Here is a 10,427-nt window from a genome sequence, read left to right as displayed (position 1 = left end):
AGACCTTTGGGAACAGTCCCTCTGCAGCCTTCCTGTAGTCCCTTCAGGTACCAGAAGGCTGCTGTTAGGTCTGCCTGGAGCCTCCTCTTCTTCTCTTCTCTTTTCTCTTCTCTTCTCTTCTCTTCTCTTCTCTTCTCTTCTCTTCTCTTCTCTTCTCTTCTCTTCTCTTCTCTTCTCTTCTCTTCTCTTCTCTTCTCTTCTCTTCTCTTCTCTTCTCTTCTCTTCTCTTCTCTTCTCTTCTCTTCTCTTCTCTTCTCTCTTCTCTTCATAAAGGAATAAACAGAAAATAAACGCATTAAAGAATGAGCATGGAGGTCAGTGATTCTAAGTAGCTTAAGATCTTTGTCATTTAGTTTATCTTTTCTCAATATCTTCATTATTTTAAGTACTTCGATGTTAATAAGCCTGTGTATATGAACTTCACTCGCTTACTGTGGTTTGATTCATGTGGTAAAGCAGCAGTTAATTGTTAATGGGATTTTAGTCCCAGAGACCAAATCAATCTGGAGTAAAACTCCCTCAGCAATGAAAAATGTAGTTGTTGGGTTTGCATTTCTGAGTTAGGAAAAAAAGTAGACAAATTATCCCTTTGAAACTGTTAATCATGAGAAGGAAGGTTAGATAGCTTCATTTATATGGATTCTTCTGAAGTGGACAATAAAAATGACTGTCACTCCCTTTATGATTAAGTAAACCAGGAAGAATACATTAATAGTCCAGTTCTTCCTGAAAGCAGACACGAGCTGAGGGTGCAGAGGAGTACTGAACTCCACAACAGGGAAGGATCTGACACGTGTCTGACGTTTTTTTCCCCTGGAAGTGTTTTGTTATGACCCAACAGAAAGCTCTGGCTTTGGAGAGTTTGTTTACTCTTTGTCAAGTGCTCAGCTTTGCTGCCGAGGCCACTGGCCTGCCTGCTGTGGCCACTGCAGTGAGCTCACCTCCCCGCATTTGCTTATATTGCATTTCCATTTTTGCCTCATAGCATATTGATTTCACCCTCAGACTGCACTGAGTCTGACTCCCTTAATAGACCAAATGACTATTTGCTTTCTATGACTCCTACTAGTTGTGTTTCTTTTCTTCTCTGAGTTGTAATCCATAGCTGACAATAGGCTGCTGCTCAGTAAAATGATGAGGTGCTAGTTCAGCCTAAGGAGTCTGACTGCCGGTCTGTTGTCACTGCTGCTTTTCCAGTAGGTGTTTACACCCTCTGACTTCCCAATAAGTGGAGCAGTGCACTGCATTCACCCAAGCACTGTTCAGCAATCATCTCAACACAACATTCAGTGCTGGCTGCTGTCCCTGCTCCGTCCTCTGCAGCGCCAATTTACCATTCACCCCTGTGATGCTGACTCTCACTTGGAACTGCACATCAGACCGCTTCATCCCCCCCTCCCTTGGATCTTCCACACAACACTGAGCTGCCATTACAGCATCCCTCATGGAACCCATTTTTTCTTCTAACCCCCTTCTTGATTGTCTAAGGCGGTTGCAGGTTTCTGCTCTGTGTCCTCAAAATACAGCACCAGCTCTATTTGACACCATTAACAAGGGAACACACTCCATAATATCTCTTACAAGCGCACCTGCCACATCCATTTTTCATTAAGAGGTCAAGTGAGATATTAGGCTGCAAGACTGCAGCCACTTTTACCTTTTCTGCTCTTGTGTAGGAAGGAAAAAGGCTTTCTGGCAGGCCAGAAAGTACTTTCACGCAACAGAGAAATATGCTCCCAAAGTAAGACTCTCAAGCAGAACGACCTGCAATTAACTCATTATTCTTTAGAACTGTGGCCTGTCTCCACCCTCAGCTTAGTGTTTAGCCCATGATTCCAGCAAAACCAATTTGGGGCTCCTTTAAACTAAGTGATTAGCCCAAAGTGGACTAGAAGGGTTTGCCTTGTTTAGTGTGGTTACAAAGAGGAAGGAAACACCTGCTAACAGGACATTTTTTGCTTGTCTTCCTTCTGACCGTGATGGTCATGAGGAGCTCCGCTCAGGGAAAAAGACCTTGTTCAGCTCTGCACCTACAACTGGACACCTCTTTCATATACCCTCAAGTGTAGAGCCACTGGATTATGGAACATGGGAATGGTGGAGGAAGAAGCCCAGAAGGGGAAAAGGGCCAGGCTGAGCTGAGCTGCTTCTGTGACAGCTAGGCAGGAAGGAAACGCATTGACATTGTTAACCAGCGCACAGATGAGTGATGGCTTAAGAGAGCATTTGGGCCTTTTAATCTGTTCTTTGGTCACCTGTGAAATAATGAAGGCAAAGCTATTCCTTTCCTCTCTGACAAAAGCACCTACTGGCTGCTCTGGATTAAGCATAGCTAGTTATTCAGGAAACGTATCTGGATGTGTTCCTCTGTGATCTGTGTATTGTTCTGCTCTGGCAGGGGGGTTCGACTCGATGATCTCCTTGGGTCCCTTCCAACCCCTAACATCCTGTGATCCCGTGAAATTGGCTGAGCAATGTCACCTACTGCCATTCACTCTGCCAAGCAGGAAGGCCTGACCTTGGCAGAGCCTGGGACCCAGCCCAGAGTACTTCACTGGGCAGCCACAGCAACGGGTGTGTGTCCTTCCTGCACTGGCGTGGGTAGGAGAGGTGAGGGGAGCCACAGCGCATGCTGAAAGGAACGAGCAAGAAAGAGCTGAAGTGTTGGTGTATCAGCATAGATGGCCTTTAACACTAAGCAGAGGGATTGTAACAGATGAAGCAAGGCATGGCCGCTGGTATCATGAGAATCAATAGACAGCCACCATGGAAAAATGGTGTCTGGGGTCCACTTATCAGAGTCCTTGCACTCTGGAGAACAGATCCTGCTGTAGTGTGTGTTACAGATGGACTAAGGCACAGAGCAGCACAAGAAGGCTGTCCATCTGGGTCAAAAATCACCCTTAAGCAGAATGATAAGTAGCCTTTGAGATACTGTGAGCTTTCTCTCTGTCTAGTCCAGAAGGTTACTTTAACTCATGGTCAGTGTCTTCACAGTATTTATTACAGGGAGGGGCAAAAGCCACACATGCTTCTTTAGTTTTTCTTTCAAGTGTGGCCCATGTGTGTCTTGCTGTGAAAATTAAAGGGTTCTTCTACAAAAAGTCACCAAACCCACAGGTTTGGTAGCAGGTGAGGTCATGAAAGGAATGATAAACTAGACCCTTTCTCTTGACAAAGGCATCCCAAGCTTGATCAGTTTCAATGCAATTAGCAGAGGAGAGAGGGACTCTGACAGACACCTCCAGCTCCCAAAAAGCAACAGAAAAAGATAAGGAAATGTTGTTTAGGTGTGTTGTTGGTTTGCCTTCCTGCTTTCACAAGTTTAGCTCCTCAGCTTCTTGAAACAAAGCACTTGGCACCTGTACAGCACAGTGCCCCCTGTAAGAGGGAGAAGACAGTTGTGCCAGAGCTTTTACTGCTTCCATTCCGTGGTAACAGAGCTGTGATCGCTCCTGCTGTGCGTGCACACACAAGCACCCTGTATCTGGAAGTGATTCCTATTGCACCACTGACCTGTGGGCACTAAACCCAAACCCTGAAATAGCTTCAAACCCATCAAGCTACCAATAGCAGCATTTGGTACAGGGCAGAAATCTGTGTTTTGACGTCCTGCAGACAGCGTTGAGTTTTCTGTTCTCTTATGAAATTGTGTCAGACTTGCCTTGCATAGAGTACTACCAGGCTTGATAAATGCTTGGCCTCAGCTGCACTCTCCCATTTATTTTCACACTGTCAGGCTTAATCCATAACTGCTGTTCAGAGGCAGCAAGCAGGAGCTGAGGGTGCATCTTGACTCAGCTGGTAGCCGACTACTGGCAGTCAAGAGCTACCACAATTTATTATTATTCAGACTGCATCTTGACATAACTTATTTTGATTTTTTTTAATCTGTTCTCTAAGGATAAACAATTTATAATCACGTTGTTTAATTAGCTTTTTATTTTTGGTGCCAGTTTGCTTAATCTCATCGACCAGAAAGTCTGGTTTTGTATGGAAAAAAATGCACCCCAAACCAAGTGTAGCATTTGAAAAGCACAGAGAGGACAGGAATGCAAGCCTGGGATTGCAGGAGTTAGTATAAAACTCCAAATGCACCCTTCCCCCAGGCTGAGCACAGCACAGATGTTGCTGCTCCACTGCAGCAGCTGGAATGCTTTCCAGTGCTGGGGGTGGTCTCACACTGGGTTCCACTTCAGCACAGTGCTTGGTTGGTGCCTTCTCTGTGTCGTAGCTGAGGACAAGCATGAGAAAGCAGTTTCACTTTCCCATGAAAGAGGACATTTTCCTGTGTCTAAGGGTTTATGTGGAAATAAAATTCAGGACTCTAAAATGGCCTAAAAATGAGACCCAAATTTCCTCAAGTCAGCTGCCCCAGAGGTAAATAAACCAACAGCAGCTGCATGCTCTCTCCAGGCACTTGGGCTTGTCGCCACACGTCTGTGCCCTCGTGGCACAGCAGCCTGCCAGGTGCACACTCAGGACCCCTGGGCTGCACCAAGGTGTCAGGATGATGCAGGAGTAGAATCTTGCCTCTGATGGGTAGTGTGGGTGAGCAAAACAGGCTCTGCACATTTCAGGACTTTCTTTGTGCTCTGTGGTATTATGCTGCAATACTTCTTCCTAAAGCAAAATCCCTTCAACAGAGAGGACACATGGGCACCCTCATGGCATTCTTCAACAAGCATCAAGTCTGTGAACACAGCTCCAGAGCAGAGTAACTTGAGCCAACAGCTCCTGCTTTTTCATTGCCATCCAACTGAACAGGACTAAGTAATCTGGCTAGGTGACAGAAAGAGGAGTCTGCAAACAGGTCCTGCCTGGGAGAGCACAAAAGCTGTGTCCTGAGAACAACCAGTTCCTGAATCTTTCATGGGGAGGAAAAGAAAAGAAATCGAAATAGGCAAGAAATGTAACTTTCCTTCCAAATCATCTATGCCCTTGGATCGGTCTGCTTGGAACCCAGGGGTGACTGCCAGTGCTGGATGTGGCACAAGTGTGGTGCACAAGCGTCTGGATAGTCTGTTAAAGCTCTACCCAAACCAGAAAGAGCAGTGATTGAGAGGGACATGCTGCATGCTCTGGTAGTCAAGCAAAGAATGACCCAGAGGTAAGCATTGTGCTGACCTGCTTCCATCTGCAGAAAGGTGGAAAGTTCTTCATGTTATAGGGGACTGAGAGAGGAAGGAGGACAAGGGGTAGAGAGCGAGCCACACATCCTGCATGAGGGAAAATCAATGATGATGATTATTAAACACAGAAACAACTGTTTGCACTGCAAATCATGCTAAGTACTAACCAGTATTAGGACTTCAGGCACAAATTTGAACATAGGAAGCTCCATCTAACTATGCAGAGGAACTTCTTTACCTTGTGCCCAGAGAAGGGCAGCAAGGGTGGTGAGGGGGTTGGGGTGTGCAGCCTGCAGAAGAGAAGGCTCAGGGCAGACCTCATTGCTGTCTACAGCTACCTGAAGGGAGGCTGTAGCCAGGTGGGGTTGGGCTCTTCTGCCAGGCAACCAGCAACAAAACAAGAGGACACAGCCTCAAGCTGTGCCAGGGCAGGTTCAGGCTGGATGTTAGGAAGAAATTCTTCACGGAAGGAGTGATTGGCATTGGAATGGGCTGCCTGAAGAGGTGGAGTCGTCACCATCCCTGGAGGTTTTTAAAAGGAGGCTGGATGAGGCACTTAATGCCATGGTTTAGTTAATTAGAGGGGCTAAATGATAGGCTGGACTTAATGATCCTGGAGTTCTTTTCTAATCTGATTAATTCTGTGATTCTGTGATTCAAGGCTGGTAGAGCAGCAGACCAGGCTGCCCAGAGAGTTGGTGGAGTCTCCATCTCTGGAGTCATTCAGGACATGTCTGGACACTTCCAGTCCCTACTATTCTGTGATTGTGTCCATAAGCAGCAGACTGCTAGGAGATGGTAGGATGAGCAGCAGAGCCCAGTGTCACCAAGGCGCAGTATCACTGCTAGTCTGTAAGAAGCTCCTGCCACAGTCTGTCTCTCCACCCCAGCATTCCACAGATCACTTTGTGCGAACACTTCTATTTCAGAACCTCTGGATTAGGGGCAGGTAATAAAATGTGCCTCCATGAGATCACCTGGCAAGCAGACTTGATGCTTGAAAGCAATTATTTTTGGAAGTGGCAGTTATGTTTTCATCAAGTATGCACTCACAGCTCTCACCCCAGCTTTGTTTTGTCTGGGAGCCTGGCAGCTTTTATAGGCCTGTTGGTTCTATGGGACCCCTTCAGTTGGGCGAAGAGCTGCTAAGGGTGGCTTTGTAGTGAGCTTTGCATAGACTGGGCTGGCTGAGCACTTTGTCACCTGCGATACCTCTCTCCACTCCTTTTAGGTAACAGAAAATCAATGTAACACTTTTTTATCTTATTCTTGCCTTTAACATGTCTTGCTCAGGAATGCTACGTGGAGGGAAACTGTGCCACTGAGGCTTCATTGTCATTTCCCAGCTGCTGCAGGGCAGGGGCAGGAACATTCTCAGCAGCTTGCAGCAGTTTTCACTGTTTCATCGGTGCCTCTGTCTTACAAAGTGTCTCGGTTCCAGTTTAAATTTCCAGGGACTGCAATAGATTTGATAGAATCAACAACAATTTTTATAGAGTGCCCTTCCCTCTTCCCCCTCCTTTCCCAAAAGAAAGGGATTAGACAGAGAGAGAGAGAAGTAAGCACACCCAAACAAATGAACCTCACTTGCTTGGTAAGTTAAAAAGAAAAGTTCAACAATAACTTAAAAAGGTATCTGAGGTAGGGAAGTTACAAAAGGTACAGGGAAGGGAAAGCAAATACAAAAAGTATAAATACAACCTGATTTTGCTGGTGATGGCCACATGGTGAAACAAACAGAAAGCAGGAACAGGATGGCAATGCTGGTATGCAGAGAGCAGGGAGTGCAGAGAGAGTAAAATAGGAAGTCCCCCTGCTTTTATGGGTCTCTGGGCAGGAAGGGGGAGTGGGCAAACCATCACCTGGTGTTGTTCAGACCCACCCCTGGGGAGGGGTCAAGACCACCTAGGGTCAGGGTCAGGGTTACTCCCCCTGGAGCGTTAACCCTATACACAAAGACATACTCAAAGTGAGAACAAAGCAAAGTGTTTCTGGGTGCTCCTCTGTATCATTTGAGGCCATCTGGATTGCAAAGATGGGACTGTATCAAGCAACAATTTCCTCTATCCCTTGAGCCTCTGAGAAAAGTTTTATGGCATCTCGACCATTGCCTTTACTTGGGATGTATGTGTGGGGGAAGTTCCATTTCACAGAATCATAGAATGTTAGGGGTTAGAAGGGACCTTGAAAGATCATCAAGGCCAACCCCCCTGCCAGAACAGGATCACCTATACCAGATCACACTGGAACACCATATCTGGCCCCTTTCCACCCCACCCACCCCATTTTGCCCCTTTCCCCTCCCTCCCCACCTAAACTCACAGCACCTGGGCTCTGTTGGAGTCTCCTCCCACCCCAGGTGTGACCACTTTGACCTCCCTGCTCAGTGCCCTTTATATTCAGCCCCAGGAAAGGCAAGTCCCAAGCTTGCCCAACTGGGCAGAGGGATCCTCCTCCCATCATCACCGGTGAGTCCTTATGGTGTGCACTGGGTGAATGGTGACGGGGATCAAAAGGCCGGGGGGCCTGGTGGCCCCCCGGTTAGGTAGGGTAGAAACTTGATGATTACTCTAACACAGAATTCATGGAATCCTCAAGGATCATCTAGTTCCAAGTCCCTTGCAGTGGGGGCAGAATTAGCTGATTCTTTTGTGATTTAAACTGATCAAGCACAGGGTGTGGTGCTCACATCCCCTCCACGCAGCCTCCTTCCCACCAGCACACTGCTGGCAGATTGTCTTAGTCTGATACAAGTGCTGCTTTACCTCCTCTAAACTGCCAGCAGTGTGCTTTGGGCTGATTTCCACAGGTTACTGAAGTGTGCCAAATGATGTGAATGAACTCCTTGATGCAACGCCTTGTTACCACCGTCTGCATCTGCTGCTGCTGCTGCTGGTGATCGCTTAGCCTCCAGGAAGCCACGTGAAGCAAATCCCTTCTCCGGGAGCAAGACCTACCAGCAGAAGATGCTGCACCCTTCTACTTTTGCACTGTCTTTGTTTTCCCTTCCAGGGAGATCTAGCACCAATTAAGCTGTTGCCTGGGTCAGGCTGCAGCAAAGTTCCTGTGCGTTCCTTACCTTCACCAAGGTGTTCAACCCTGCTGATTTGCAAGTAATTCTGACCTTCTCCAATTACCCTGTCTCTAACTAGCTGATAGTTAGGCTGCCAATCACTCCTCTGGGCAGAACAGCAGTTGTGGTCCCAGAAAACGACCCATTTATGCAGGCAGGAAAAGATAGAGACAAAATGTAAGGGGTTCTGTTGTATGTCAAGGATTTCAGCTCACATAAAACACAAGTTCTTTACCCTCCTCACGTTTACTTTCCCATCAGCATAGTTACAGAAGAACGGTTCTGAAACTGAACCAATTGATAACCACTGTTGCAAACCCACTTAAAAAGTTGGTGCTGCACTAGAGAAATGAAGCAGAGGATAAAGGAGTAGCAGCACTAAGCTGCAAGCACTGTGAAGATTATTCCCTGCATGTGCTCATTTATTGAGGTAGAATGGTGAAAGGAGTCCAAAACTAAGCATTCACATTCATTATCAAAGAAAAGGAGGGGGGGAAAGAACTTTCTCTTTACTTCTTTTGATTTCGGGAGAGATTAGGTTCAGGTGCAGCTCTTCAGTTGCCTGACAAGTGTTCTGCCTCTGTCATTTTCATAAGATGCATTGCAGCATTCTCAATTAAAGAGACTGGAACCACAAAAGACTAGAGAGAGGGAGGCAAGGTAGTGTTCTGAGGTCATTAGGATGTTTTCAGAGTTGTTTCCCTGTCTGTCTAAAAGCACTCCATTACCCCTCTTCATCCTCTGTAAACAGGAGAGCTGCCTCTCCTGCAAGACAGCATTAGTGGTCTCTGCAGCTTTCTATTATCCTCTGTTAAACCACTGCACGCCGTTCACCAGGGCAGGACATGCTCCTGTAGCTTCAGGCTGCCTGTGAACAGCAGTGCTGTGCCACAGGTGCCGGCTGCAGTTTCCACAGCACCAGCCCAAGTGCTGTGCAGATGACAACCGCAGAAAAGTTTCCTGGAAGTGGTCATCCCTTGGCCTTGGTATGGCAAGATCAGAAATGTCAGTCTGCAGTAGCAAGTTTGACCTCACATCTCCCTGCTTGCCCACAAAGGCATTCCAATTAGCTGTCACTGCCAACACTGCCGGTCAAAAGTAGCTTCCAGAGTCCATGAGATGGAAAGGAAACCAGAGAGGGGCCCACGTGCGCCCCAGCACTGTTGTTTATGGATTTCTACAACAGCAGCACTGCTCAAAGGGTGCAATGTGTGCTGAGGGCCAACACAGAAAGTCTTTGGAACTTTTGCTCATGTATATATTTAATTTGCCACTGCAAACGATTTCGATTACATTTGACAAATGCACAGCTGCCTCTCCCTTTGCAATTAAAGATTCCTAATAACACAGCCAAACCTCCTGAATCGTTGCTCGTTCTAGCAGAAAGCAAGCCTTGCAGTGTCTGAGCAGCCCCAGCCATCTCACAGCAGTCAGGTTTGTTCCTCTGCCCTGCACAAGAGCAGAATCCTTAATCAACTTCCCTTTGGTGGCTGGGAAGGGTGAGGAAAACTTGCATAGTGCATCCTTTGGCTGGGCCCAGGCTCGGGTTTGTAATTAGCTCTGCTCTGCAGAAGAACTGACAGTTCCTGGTTCTCTTTTGCCTGAGATTCCCCTGCAGTTAGAGTGAGTTAGAGCCAGGCCCAGCAGATGAGTACTTGCCAAAAAACAGGGATTGGGTTTTTTTTAACTTACTGAAAACTTTCTGGTTTGGAGATAAGGAAATAGAAATCCTCAGCACCTCGACAGTCATTATTTTAACTGCAGGTAGAAGGGTCCTGAAATGCCCATGAACACTCAATTGATCCTTGTAAAAACTCAGAACCTCCAGCAATGGGCTGGGATGTTTAACATCTGGAGTTTGCATTGCTGCCCCTGTAGAGCCCTGCTGCAGAGTGGCCTGGGGAATGCCTGGCAAGCTGCTGAGGACAGCTTGCTGAGCCCTCGGGAAAGCAGCAGGGAGGCCTCCACATAGAATCACAGAATCAACCAGGTTGGAAGAGACCTCCAAGCTCATCCAGTCCAACCTAGCACCCAGCCCTAGCCAGTCAACCAGACCATGGCACTAAGTGCTTCATCCAGGCTTTTCTTGAACACCTCCTCTCTGTAACACGAGCTTTGTTTTCATTCGAAAGAGAGATGGTTCAGGCAGGCCAATGGAGAAATGAATGGATTTGAACGTGCTGAAGTTCTTTGCTTTGCTACAGTGCTTTTTAAATGGTGTC

General features: G+C 47.0%; 2 long non-coding RNA genes across 2 annotated transcripts; one reads left to right on the top strand and one right to left on the bottom strand.

Annotated features, from left to right (window-relative positions):
- Positions 1 to 3,522: 3,522 nt before the first annotated feature.
- LOC135183644 (uncharacterized) lies at positions 3,523 to 7,038 on the bottom strand. Its single transcript, XR_010305628.1, has 3 exons — positions 6,834 to 7,038; positions 6,406 to 6,589; positions 3,523 to 4,234 (listed from the first exon to the last, which is right to left on the bottom strand). It is a non-coding gene; the product is annotated as an uncharacterized LOC135183644 (long non-coding RNA).
- A 528-nt stretch (positions 7,039 to 7,566) lies between these two features.
- On the top strand, positions 7,567 to 10,120 carry LOC135183643 (uncharacterized). Its single transcript, XR_010305627.1, has 2 exons — positions 7,567 to 7,600; positions 7,918 to 10,120. It is a non-coding gene; the product is annotated as an uncharacterized LOC135183643 (long non-coding RNA).
- The last annotated feature ends 307 nt before the right edge of the window (positions 10,121 to 10,427 follow it).

This window comes from Pogoniulus pusillus, chromosome 19, assembly GCF_015220805.1.
Source record: "Pogoniulus pusillus isolate bPogPus1 chromosome 19, bPogPus1.pri, whole genome shotgun sequence".
NCBI classification, from domain to species: Eukaryota; Metazoa; Chordata; class Aves; order Piciformes; family Lybiidae; genus Pogoniulus; species Pogoniulus pusillus.
Note: the sequence above shows the minus strand (reverse complement) of the source record. Positions and strands in the feature narration are given on the sequence as shown.